Raw genomic sequence first — 12,654 nt, forward strand, 5'->3', positions numbered from 1 at the left:
GTGCACGGCACCTTACTAACCGGTTTCTAGCGATGTGCCAAATTTGAGCACAATCGGCCCAGCCGTTCTCGAGATCTGGGAGCGGCACCCTGCACGTGCGCACGTGCAAAATGGGTCCCAACTGACTTGTGCACGGCACCCTACTAACTGCTCCGTAACCGTGTACCAAATTCGAGCGCAATCGGTCCAGCCGTTCTCGAGATCTGGAATCGACCCCTGCACGTGCGCACGTGCAGCAGCACCCCAACTCTGGCACATGGATATGCATTGCCTAGTGGGTGCCTACCTACATGCCAACTTTCAGCGCAATCGGCCCAGTAGTTACCGAGATATTGCAACTATTACAAAAGTGACACCTCTTCGTCTTGCACGTGGCACGTGCATAAGGGGTCACCCACATGCATCGGGAATAGTCCAATACTTGGTAGAAGGAATGAAGCTACCCTACAAAAATTACCGCATGCAAATCGGTCAAGTGGTTGCTGAGATATAGGCCTCGCAAAAGCGTGACCACGGCCGGCCGGCCGGCCGGCCGCTCATGCTCAGAAATTTCCGTTAAAGGAAGACTGCCACCTTCAAAAAGTTTTCTCAGATCGGCCCATGATTTTTTCCCTGGATAAAACGAAATTTTAGAATTCACCTGGCAAGCTATCATCACGTGAATCGCGTAAAAAAATTATCGATTATCATAAATTATCAATCGGATAATGTCTAGCGACAATGTTGACACATCACTAGACTTCAAGGTCATAAGATATGGAAGCGGGTTTTGTCGCCATAAACGGCGCGCATGTTACAATTGAAATATACAATGATCCTTGCTTTGGTTATGTATGTCGTGTTTACGCTTTTGGAATTGCCTGTTTTAATGAGTTATGTTATCTATATCTTAAAATATTCCAATTCTGATTCATCTGATAGGTATATATATACATGTATTTTGGCATGTGATATTAAAAGCTAGACTATTTCCAGGTTTATATGAATAGTGATAGACTAAGTTGAGACAAGTGCTATTTGGATAACAAATACCTATGGTATTGGAAAAATTGTCATGAATCTGATAGTGTTTCCATTCCAGCACCAATTTCCCAGTCTTCAAAGTGTGGCAGGGAGCTCAATCCGTGACAAGATGTTTGGGACAGTCAAAACATTGCCCCAAGCGGAATGCCGAGACCTGGGCAACCCAATTCCTTTCATGAGGGCCCCTCATAAATATGATGAAAATGATATAATGATGAAGTGCATCATTTAATAAGTATGAGAAGCGAAATGAATCAATGCTGTGACAAGCTTTCAACTTCTGCCCCAGATTTCCTTGCTTCTGCCCCAAAATTCCTCAAACCTGCCACAACCTGTGGTGTGTGCCCTGACAACATATTGTCAAGACCTGCCACGTTTTGCAGACTGGCCCATTTCTGTATGCCTACCTTCCAGGTGAAGATGCCTGGTGAGCGAGGGAGAGGACGAGGACGGGTGAGGAGAGGAGGTGGTCGAGGGGCAAGAAGAATTCTCAACTTTTCACCCACCGCCCAGCCCGAGCCCCAAAGGTAAATAACTGAATGTTTCTTACGATGCGATGTGAAAGTATGAAACAATTTTTTTAATATTTATTTAATTGCCATGTGTGGCCTAGCCTTTATCTAGGTTGCTAGCCAATATATATTTTAAGGTGATTATTGCAATTAAAATTATCATGTACCTACCTTGAAAAGTCAGGTACACTACAAGCAGAAATAATACAACCTAATCTAACCTTACCTAACCTTACCTAATGTAAGATAATCTCACCTGACTCATTGTGTGGTTTGGTGGAAGTTATAAATGTTTTGTGAAAAAAATATGGTTAGTACACAAAACATTTCCAAGGATGTGTTCTTTCTAATCATGTTTTAATTTTGTGAGTCTCTTCATTTTCTAAAGAGTGCAAAAGGAGGTATTCAACTCTGCTCATGATAATTCAAAAGGAATTCTTAAATACAATGCACCCATAAATCACTGATTTTCACTTTGTGGTTCATCAGAAAACACATTCAACATCATTGTCTTTCTATAATGAAAGATGGCACTAAAACATGAACCACTTTTCTTTCAGAAAAGTGGTGCTAGGTGAACTTGATACAGGTGAACTTATTACTTAATACTTAGGACACATGTCTTGACACAAGTCTTGATCTTATCGTGGGAGGCGGCTCGGGTTGGAGATACACGTACACTGGTTATTAGGGAGACCATTAGGTACCATTAATGATTTTACATTGCTGTGCGATACGAGGTTGTACCTAGTGATGTTGCGTCATTTGTGGACTTCCCCCCTGCGAGTTGTCTGGTCCTAGGATTTCATGCACATCTTCCTTCACTTCAAACTGGGATTTACCGGTGACGTGTTTTCTCTGTGTGCGCCAGGTGTACCAGTGGAAGCTCCTGCACCACGTCTTTAAGGACCACCTTGTGATGCTGAACCCGGTGCACCTTTCCCTACAAGTGCACCGTCTGTACGGCCACATTCGCATATGTATACAAACAGTTCGAGAATGACGTGTACAGCCCTCACTCTGTCGTCGCCAAGAAGATTATGGAGTCGTTTGGCCGTAGGAAGGCAGCTGCGGCGGCGGCCGCCACCGGACAGCCCATCAAAATCAACAACGAGATCACAATTCACAATCATCCCTCACACGGGCTCGGGCGGTGCGGCAAAGGGCTCGTCTCAGGCCAGCTCGACGCCGGTGAAGCGGCGGCGACCGGAGTCGGCGCCGGCTCCCGTGGAGCGTGAGTGCGAGCTGTGCGAGCATCGCGCGCTGCCGTGGTGCAGCCGCGGCCGCTGACGGAGCACTACCTGCGCCAGGCGCCTGCACCAGGGCCGGCCAGAGCTCGAGTTCACGCCGCTGATGCGCGACTCCAAGTGCGCCACCTTCGTCACAGAGGAGATCTGCGAGCAGCTGCGCCGGCGCGCCGCCGCCGAGGACTCCGACAGTGGGGTCGAGGTGGAGGTGAGCGACGCGAAGGACGGCGCGGCCGGCGGCGCCCCGTCCGCCTCCGGTGGCAGCGCGCTCAGCAAGCTCAACGAGGAGACTCACGCCTATTGCCGCGGCGCGGCCCCGCCGGCTGGTGACCGTCCGGAAACCCAAGCCGTTCATGGGTGACTGAGTGAAACGAATGGACGTGCATGTGCGTTTTTGTTCTGTGTATGCGTGCGTTTGGAAATGGCGTCTCTATGTGCGTGCTTGTTTTGTAGAAGCGCTAGCGGTGCCGACGGACCCAGCGATGGCGCGGAGGGCTTTGATGTACCGTGTGTCTTTGATGTTGATGCATTCTCGTGTTTTGTTGGTCGCGCGCCCAGCAGCACCGTGTACATAGCCGGGGGCGTTCCTGCTCGACGCCACGTTCTGTTCGTTGTATCTCAATGCCAGCTTTTTGCTCCAAGTCCCGCTCGTGGAACACGCGACTCGCTCGATTCAAATAATAAATATACACTTTATTTCTCTGACAACCTGATGTCCTCTCTCTCCTCTCTCCTCTCTCCATATAAAAAATACGGCCACGGTGAGTAGGTGCCGGCCGGCGTTAACTGCCTCCGGCCGGACGGTTCTCAGTTGATATGTGACAACAGTTAGGAATGTAACACCGCCATAGTACCCTCCATCACTGCCGGGCGCGGCGGTCCCCGCACACAGGACCGGCGGGGGGGGGGGGGTAGCGACCGCCGCCAGCTGCTGGCCGCCCATCAGCTGCAACACCAGCTGCTGCAGATGGACAAGCTGCTGGCGGTCCTCGTTTAGCGCGATCAGCTCCTGTTCGCGCGCCGCCGACACAGCGTTCACAGCGCCGCCGCCGATGAATTGCTGCAGCCGCGCGCGCAGCTCCTTTCGCTCTCTGATGAGACTGAGACTGAGCCAGCCAGAGCCAGAGTCGAGACTGAGCCAGCTGAGTCTTGACAGACCGGACAACACACAAGGCGCCAAAAACGAAGCAACATGATTGGTCGACACATCGAACCGTCTGTCACAGCGACTGTGCTTGGACCACGGCCATCCCGCAATAGTGACAAGACAAGGCATTATCCTGAACACGCGCAGAATCACGCCCAAAGTCAATCGACACACCAAGAAACGTAAAAACATGCAACGGAACGAGAACTAATTTATTGAAATTAATACACAACCCAACACTAGTCAGAAACGCAGCGATACCATTCAGCGTCCTTGGACATGAAAAGAAAATCATCTAAATACGCCAAACACCTGACGTTAAATCTCGACTCTACAAGTTCACTGAAAGCATCTGTTAGGTACTGCATCTCCGAAGGAGATGCAGTACCTAACTGCATCTCCTTCAGTACCTAATAATGCAGTACCTAATAATGGTACTGCATCTCTACCTAATAATGCAGGAGATGCAGTACCTAATAGGGCCCATTGGTAACAGAGAAAAGGTATAAGCACGTTTTACCATCATACAAAACACCAAAAGGACGTGTGGAACGTGCGCGAGAAATGTGATGAAATCCATCTTTTAAATCAATCTTGATACCGGTATAAACCCCAAAACGATAACTCTAACGCATCCCCAATAGACGGCAAAGAGCACGGCCGGCACGGCAAGAGGGGCGTAAGCACTGACAAATCGTATACCAGTCTGGCCACAGTCGCACTTTTTGGCACAGTAGCAGGCCAACTAAACAGCGACTCGCTCGCGACCGGTGCCGACGGCGATGAAGATTCGTCGTCACCAGCGTCCTCCCCAGGCGCGCTGCCGACGGGGCACGCCGCCACCGGCCCGCCAGCATCACCGTCGACCGATGATGTCTTCAAAGAAGAGCCGTTCCCCTCAGTGGCGGCAGCAGAAGAGACCGCAGGCGGCGGGGACCCGGAGCAGGGCACAGAGACGTTGCCCCCCGCCGCGCCTCAAACGCCGACCTAAGCCAGCTCCGCCGTCGGGTGAGCTCCGGAAATGATGATGGAGAATGATGGAAGGATGATGTCATGGAGCCGCGGATGCTGCTCCATGGCAGAAATCACCTCTGCAGCTGCGCCGTGCGGATGTTGGTGGCGAACGCCCCCTGGGCTCTGAGTCAGCTGGCTGGTGGCTTGCGCGCTCTGTGGGAGAGCAGGACAAGGTGTAAAATGCTGCTACGGGACACGTAAGCAGATGTAATACCTCTGCTCGAGCTACCACATGCAGATAAGACTAAAGTCTGTTCCATTTCAAGCCTGCAGCCGAAGTACCATGCTGTAAACAACACATGCTTTATGTGTGCATAGCTCCTACATTAACCCTCGCCCTGGCAGGACATTTTTCATAACACGGCCTGGCAGGGGGGGGGGGGTGATGCGACCCCCCTCGCGATTGGCTCCTATGGCACCTAGAAACACCAAATTTGGTAGGTAGGTGGGCCCCCTGGAGTTCTCGCCCCTGCGCAAATTTGGTTGCTCTAGGTCAATATTTAGGGGGGTTTTGGGGGGTATAAATGTAAAAATTTTGCTGCAGTATGCTCGAGGCACGTCCATGGTCAAAATAATAGATAAAGCCCAATTTGAATAATTCTAGCAGAAAGACACCAGAATCACCCCTCAAGCAAAAAAGAAAAGTTTGTCATAAATAGGTTGCCAGTTCTCACCTGCTTCCACTCCACCGCCGTTTACCAGCTCGCAGCTGATGTCCATGCGGTGTTGACACCAGCGGCGCAGGTGACGTCGCCGACCTCTCCGGCACCGGCAGAGTCGACGCCACGGCCGTCGCTGGATGGTCCAGTGCCGCGGATGGTCCAGCTGGTGACGGCGTCACGGCCGTCGCTGGATGGTCCAGGGCCGCGGATGGTTCAGCTGGTGACGGCGTCACGGCCGTCGCTGGATGGTCCAGTGCCGCGGATGGTCCAGCTGGTGACGGCGTCACGGCCGTCGCTGGATGGTCCAGTGCCGCGGATGGTCCAGCTGGTGACGGCGTCAGGGGTTCCGCGGAACTCGCAGGTGACGTCGCCGTCGCAGGTGACGTACCAAGGTTCTGAAATCACAGTGCAGAGAGAGGTTGGTGAACTACCAGAGTGTTTACCCGTGCCCTGCTGGGGGGGGGGGGGCGTGCCAATAATGTCTTTTTGTTCCAATGGGGCGGATTTGCAAGCCTTCGCCCCATCAAAAGACGGCACAATTACAAAACAACGCACAACGTCATAACGTCACAGCCCACAGGCACTCATCTCCATACTATTGACTGACGCACCACCCCAAGGTCACATGCACTTGGCCCATGCCGAAAAAAGATATTATAACATTAGAACACATTGTGTCACATTATAAGCGTCCTTCTCTTTGTCAGTGGCGCCCAGCTCTGCACCATATACCGCCCCATGGGTAAGCCGCCTCTCACTCAGACAAATAATAGAACCACCCCACCGGCACGCGATTACGCGTTCGAGCAAAATATGGCCGTCCGCACCAGCTGCTTTCGCGTCTAACACTACCGCTGGAATTCTCTCGGCCACGGAGCGCGCTTACCTTCGAGGGTACAGCCTCCGGCTGGAGGAAGCGATTTGGGGTGTAATCGCTTGATTTCTCAAATTCTTTGTAATAAAGCAGGTGGTTTCTCTGTGCATTTACATTTGTGCCACAATAAATGGCGACAGCCTACATAGGTTGTTACGAGCGAGCAAGCGAAGCGAAGTCTTTTCAATACTAGATGCAGGCAGCGCTCGTGCGTTGCCTTGGGCCAGAATTGGAGGGATGGTGCCGAGAGCATGCCGGGCCAGGGAAAAAACAATAAGTTAGGTCTTGGGGGTAGACTGAAAGATAACCGAGACCTTTTGAGACTGTAACGAACTGAAACGTCTAAAGAATTATTGAAAGCACGTGAAATTGATATGGAAATCTACCTACAGTATAGGATATGAATTCATTGCACGTGCAAAGTGAATGTCCCAAGCACCCCGGTTCATTCATTTTCATAACATAGTAGAGTGTGTCTAGTTCTAGCAGTGTGCCAATTTTGTGTCGATAGCTGAAAAATTCCCGAAGTCAGAGGACCCCTTGTCAAGAAAAGCTACAGTTCTCTCGCTCGTTCGGTCTTCGCCCAAAAGGCGTTTATCTGGTAAAATATAACCCTCATGATACTGCATTTCAAATACTGCAATGACGGTGGCGAGATCACATACCTGTGTAGTTTCCATTTTGCACCCTGCTTATGTTGGGGCTTGTAATCAAAGTGTTGCTTGCATGTCTTGACACAACAACGGTTTACCATGTTGCTGCTGTAAAAGAAAAGCTGTATTTGTCATTTAAAGTTGTTATACAATTAATATTAAGAGGTGCAGCATGACAGCTTTCAGCATGTCTGAAAAACGTGGCTGCCACGTTTTTCAGACTGAGTCAGGTCAACGGTCGCTGAATGGTGATTGACAAATACTAATTTTTATAACTATTTATAATTATAAGCATTCATATTTAAATTATTTATTCCTAGTTTGGTCATAGCCCTGCTCACTTCAACTGTTTATTGGTCGATCAATATTTGGATTTGCGCCTAGTAGTTTCCCAGTCTGCAAAGCATTGCAATTTTGACAAAAGCTTGTCGGTGCAGGCTTGTTCAGCTGGTGCTGATCTGATGCGGCGTGGTGCGGATTTGGCTGGTAGGGTGCAGATCTAGTGTAGCCCAGTGTCCCAAGATTTGGGTGGAAAGTGAAATCCTTGTGAAATTGAATAGTCCACTCGGTCCACTCTCACCTTTAATTTTCCAGGACAAGTTGCCCTCCCAACTTTAACAACTAAATCATCCGCATGTACATTTGCTGGCTGGCTTGTACCTACATTCAAATTCCATTAAATCATCGCAGCTCCCACATCCTGTAACATTCACATAGAAAATGGTGATCATGTTTTCATTCTTCTTTGTATCTTTCTGACTGGCAATTTTCCACTTTCAGTCCTCTTTGTAGTGAGGAATTTTACCCTCGAACACCCAAGCCAAAATATCCCTAATTTTGGGACACTGGTGTAGCACATTGCAGATTTGCTTGTTGATGGACATGACAGACCAGACAAGATATATGAGGAAAATTGAAAAACATTGCTGAAGCTGAAGCCATACTTTGCAGCCGTGCGCAGCCATGCTGCAAAGTATCGCTCGCATGTCGACGAAGGGCACTAGCCCAAGTTCACAATCCGCACCAACCCTTCAAAACCGGAAAATCCACCCCAATGTGGGCTGAGGGTAAAAGATCCGCACAGAACCCAAAAATGACCAGCAGTTGCACACTCATTTAAACCCAGGGGACACTGAATTACACATAAAAGCTCCAGCAATGTTTTTCTATTTGCCTCATCAATATCGTCTTGTCCGTCAAGTCCATCGTCAAGCCAAATCTGCACTGTGATCCACTAAATCCGCACACCAAGCGAAATCCGCACCACGCCGCAACAGCTGAACAAGCCCGCACCGACCAGATCTTGTCGAAATTGCCATACCTTGCAGACTGGCAGTTTCCAGCATGGGTAGTTTCCCCAAGTCAATTGTATAAATTTGAATTTTGGCATGCTCATCCTCAATTGCATGATTAGGTATTCACTATGCCAGCATTTGTATTTATAACTTCAAGTTCAAAAAAGAGATAATCGATCTTTTTCCAAAACTAAGTGCACACCCGTTACTTGTTACTTGAGAGATTCCGGCACCGTTGTATATCAACTTACCACGATGAAAACCATTAAATATTAGCGCACAGAGACCGTAGAAATGAGGCTCTCTCTATCGTCTGGAGGTTTCGAAAGATGCTCTCCAGAGATGGCGCTAGTAAATTTGGCTGACATGACGTCATGCTAAAAAGTGATGGATTTTGTGAGAGCAAATGTAATAAAAGTTGAAAATTTTGTACTTTTGCTTAATTAAGAAAAAATAAATATACAATTGTTCAAAACAGCGTTTTCCTCATTCATCCTTCATTGTTTTAGGAGGAATATAGACAGTTTAAATATTTTTTCTTGACCGCAATTCGCACACGCACTAAATTAAAAGCTGGAGTTTTGTGCGTTCGTAAATTGTGATTTGAGAAAATAAGTTGACAATTATCTTTTGCACTTTTGCTTTACAATCATTTTTCAATGCAGATGAATGCATAAATTATTCAAAAATAGGCATATCTTTGAAATATTATGATTTTCCACAAGCAAATTTTCCCAAAAACTTGAACTACTTACAACTGACGAACGCATCCAATAATCTGGATGTCTTAGGATGAGTTCGTCATTTTTTCCCAAGGAAATACGATACAGTTCAAGCTATTTTACCGATTTATTAGGGTACTTTTGCCAATGAATTAATAAATAAATGACAACAATTAATCTCATTATCAACCATACTCGGAAGCATTTTTTTCGCATAAGCGCGAACACATCCGCGCTTTCATGAAAAGTCACGCCTGTAGATGTCAGGACTGCTGCTTTATGTTTCGCAAGGTGGCGCAGCGCGCAGGGTACCGACTACCGAGGCTGAGGTCTCCAGACTCTCCACCACGATTTAACTTGGAAATGGCCGATGGGGAAGGTCTCACCCAAAAACGGACGCCCTTTTACACAGCTGCATAAAGAGAATGAATTATTGGCATAGCTGACCACACGTCCCCTCCCCCTCTCCGCCCCAGCTCAATAGGAAATATCGCCTATTTTCCTTAGTCAGTTATATTCTGACTAATTTCTCACTCTTCCCAGTAAACCTTAACATGCATGATGCAGATGTCCACTGCGTAAGTCGTGTGCTTCCGTATGTGTGCCAACTATATAGTGTTGCCTACACTCTACAGTACAGCCTACTGCTTCCCCATTGTCGTTATAATTGGTGATTCTCAGGTCAAAAGTTACACAGTGGTCTCAGAGAACAATCGTTTCAACAAATTAACGATTCAAACCATTGCATTCTACTTATATTCCGGTCAGTTCTGCTACTAAACGATTCCGGCAAAACACTCTTTAGGTTATGTATTAGCGAACCACCACACAAAATTCGCCCAATCAATGGTCAGTTATTACTGCTGGGCTGAACCGTCATACGCTATATAGCCTATTGCAGTCAATATTTTCAGAACGATACTGACTGACGAAACACAACGTATTCGCGGATTCGCACATACGTTGGCACCCAGGTGGCCTGTCAGCAGCCGCACAAATCCGCACAGCGCAGCCGGGATTTGACATTGAGATGGTACACCGTAAAGCATGCCTTTCCACACAGGCACAAGCACAGGGACACAAATTCTCAAAATCCAAACTTATTCCAATACTGGTCAATTGCGAATAGGCATAAAGTTTTGAGGTTTTCTCATGTTCATTCTTCTTTCACTAACACACGCGGCAGACTGCAGCAGCTGCAGAACATCTCACAGAGCTGCGCTGGATGCAGTCATGAGCTGGGACACGGTTTGTGACCAATGACCGATCGGGGGTGCCAGCCTCCTCCCGGCACGCGATGCACTGGCCGCCGCGCAGTCGATGTCGGGGCACCGCCGGCATTCGCCGACAGGGTTCCATCCGATTCGGTGTATTGGTGGCAGCCCGAACAGTGACCCACGCGAAGCTGGCGGACGTCGATGGCCGACGAGCGATGCCCTTCCGCGACCGGCGGTGGCAGTCGGTCCCACATCAAGAACAGATACCAGTCATGCGGTCAGTCGGCGACGGCGCTGTCGCGAGCCGATCTGATGGTCGCGCGGTGGGCGTCGCCGACGTCCACCGGGACCGTCGACTGGGGGAGCGCGGCCGCCTCTTGGCCGCCGCCTCTGGTCGGCGAGCTCGTTGCGCTGTGGGACGGCATCCACTGCAAGTCGTTCACTGTGAAGCGGTCGTTTGACCGGACCTGGCAGGCGGGGAAAGGGGGCCTCAGATGAAGTAAAACCATCCCTCAGGCCAGCTTGAACTGGCTCTCCACCTCACCATGTTAGATAAGCGGACACCCTCGTGATCATCGCAGCGATGATTGCCAATTGGTGTGTCATTATGGGAGAGGATGCCAGCCTCCTTTGCAAGATAGTCTGCCTTTAATATAGTGCAGCCCGACCCATTGCCTGTGGCGCAGACTGGGCTTGATAATGCAGTGCAGGACACACCAAACGTAAGCGGCCATCTGTACCCCCTGTGCAGTAGGGCTGACTCAAGAGCCCAGAGTTGCCCTCCCCCCACCATTCTGTGCACGTGATAACTGGATGGGACATGCCATGGTCAGCATCTGTTCAAAAGCTGCCCTAAGCATGTAAAGCTCCACTGGCATGCTCAAGCATGGTCACAGTCAGTTCTCACTTCTCAGTTGAACCTCCAATGGAAACCTATCACAAAGTAGAGATCAGGGCGCCTCTCACACTGCAGCACACTCAACGACTGAGGCACCATCTCATTCTCATCACTTGCAGGTGGTTCTTGCCAGGAGCAATGCCAGCCACGCACATCAGGTGATAACAGCAGTGTACAACTGCAATCTACAAGCATCCATGTTCTTTCTGGTTTTCTCCTGTTGAGATCCACTGCCATGCATGAACTTGATGGGCTTTTGTTGAGCTCCTCCCATGTGCAGACAGGTTTCTGCTGAAACAAAGCAAAGCAAATGTGATTAATAATGGCCCTGTTTCACCATCCAGACACTGTGTGCACTGGTAGCTACGGCATACCATAGCATCACTCAAATGACGTTGCATGTGATCTCTTAGTTTATGATCAATCGCGTTTGGAACAGAGTGAGAGGTTCTGAAAAACCGTACCAAGAACAGAGGTTTGAGTTCAAATACTGCTAGCATGCTGCTGGTGCTGGTACCGCAGCGTGCTAGCGTTCTGGGATGCTGTCATAGCTTAGCGTCACAGTGAAGTTTGTTGACACTGCCATGGAAACCCAATGCTCTGACACACGCAGCGCACTGCAGTGCTGAGCACTGCAGTGCGTGCTCTGCCGTGAAACACCACCCATGAACGTTGGTTGCATGACCAGGATGGAGCAGTGTGGCAGACAGTGATTTTAATTTTAATTGCACTTCCTAGAGATTAAAATGTTGTTGGTGAAATTGCTATTCATTATTCCTATAACCATTGTCTAAATTTCACATTTCAAGACAGCATCAGCATTGACATGTTATATAAAATAAGGTTTAGACTTCAGGTGGTCCCGGGTTCAGCTTAAGTAAAACAAGGGCAAAAAATTGTCAAAAAAAATATTTAAAAAAAATACCTGCCTTCATCAACACCTCATCTAATCTAACCTCATCCTCATCTAACAAGGCCCTAAAAGCAAAAACCGTTTGAATAACAATGTAATATTTTGCAACCGCTGCACCATTACTGTCACGTACGCTATCCCTAGATTAGTTGCTGGTAAGTAGTGGTTGTCGTCATCAACTCGTCATGCAGCAGCTGATTGGGATGGGCGGGGCCTATTTTTATCCAGGCGATAGAGAGAGCCAGAAATGAGGATGAAACCACTTTCAGCATCGCCTATGAATTAGCAATACATTTGACACGTGCCCCGAAAAAGTCTTCAATTTTATCGCGTCGTGTTTGAAACAGAGGTGGAAACATGCAGAACATGGTAGCAAACCAAAAATCCTTTACCACTTACCTTTGTCATAGGGTCTGCTCCCTTCACTAGTGTTGAAGAGATCGGACCTCAGGTCTTCCCTTTACCACTTCCCTTCAA

At 48.7% G+C, this 12,654-nt stretch overlaps 2 long non-coding RNA genes across 6 annotated transcripts; one reads left to right on the plus strand and one right to left on the minus strand.

Moving 5' to 3' along the window:
• The first annotated feature begins 831 nt into the window (after positions 1-831).
• Positions 832-3,490, plus strand: LOC122367127. The gene is made up of 3 exons (XR_006253997.1): positions 832-921; positions 1,438-1,550; positions 2,407-3,490. It is a non-coding gene; the product is annotated as an uncharacterized LOC122367127 (long non-coding RNA).
• A 633-nt stretch (positions 3,491-4,123) lies between these two features.
• LOC122367128 lies at positions 4,124-12,654 on the minus strand. Of its 5 annotated transcripts, none has more exons than XR_006254000.1 (4): positions 12,577-12,654; positions 7,145-7,240; positions 5,618-6,000; positions 4,124-5,096 (listed from the first exon to the last, which is right to left on the minus strand). It is a non-coding gene; the product is annotated as an uncharacterized LOC122367128 (long non-coding RNA). The 5 variants fall into 5 exon arrangements; XR_006253998.1 differs by lacking the exon at positions 12,577-12,654 and adding an exon at positions 8,679-8,751; XR_006253999.1 differs by lacking the exon at positions 12,577-12,654 and adding an exon at positions 7,474-8,293.

Source organism: Amphibalanus amphitrite, unplaced genomic scaffold, assembly GCF_019059575.1.
Source record: "Amphibalanus amphitrite isolate SeventyFive unplaced genomic scaffold, NRLGWU_Aamphi_draft 000852F_arrow, whole genome shotgun sequence".
Lineage (NCBI taxonomy): Eukaryota > Metazoa > Arthropoda > Thecostraca > Balanomorpha > Balanidae > Amphibalanus > Amphibalanus amphitrite.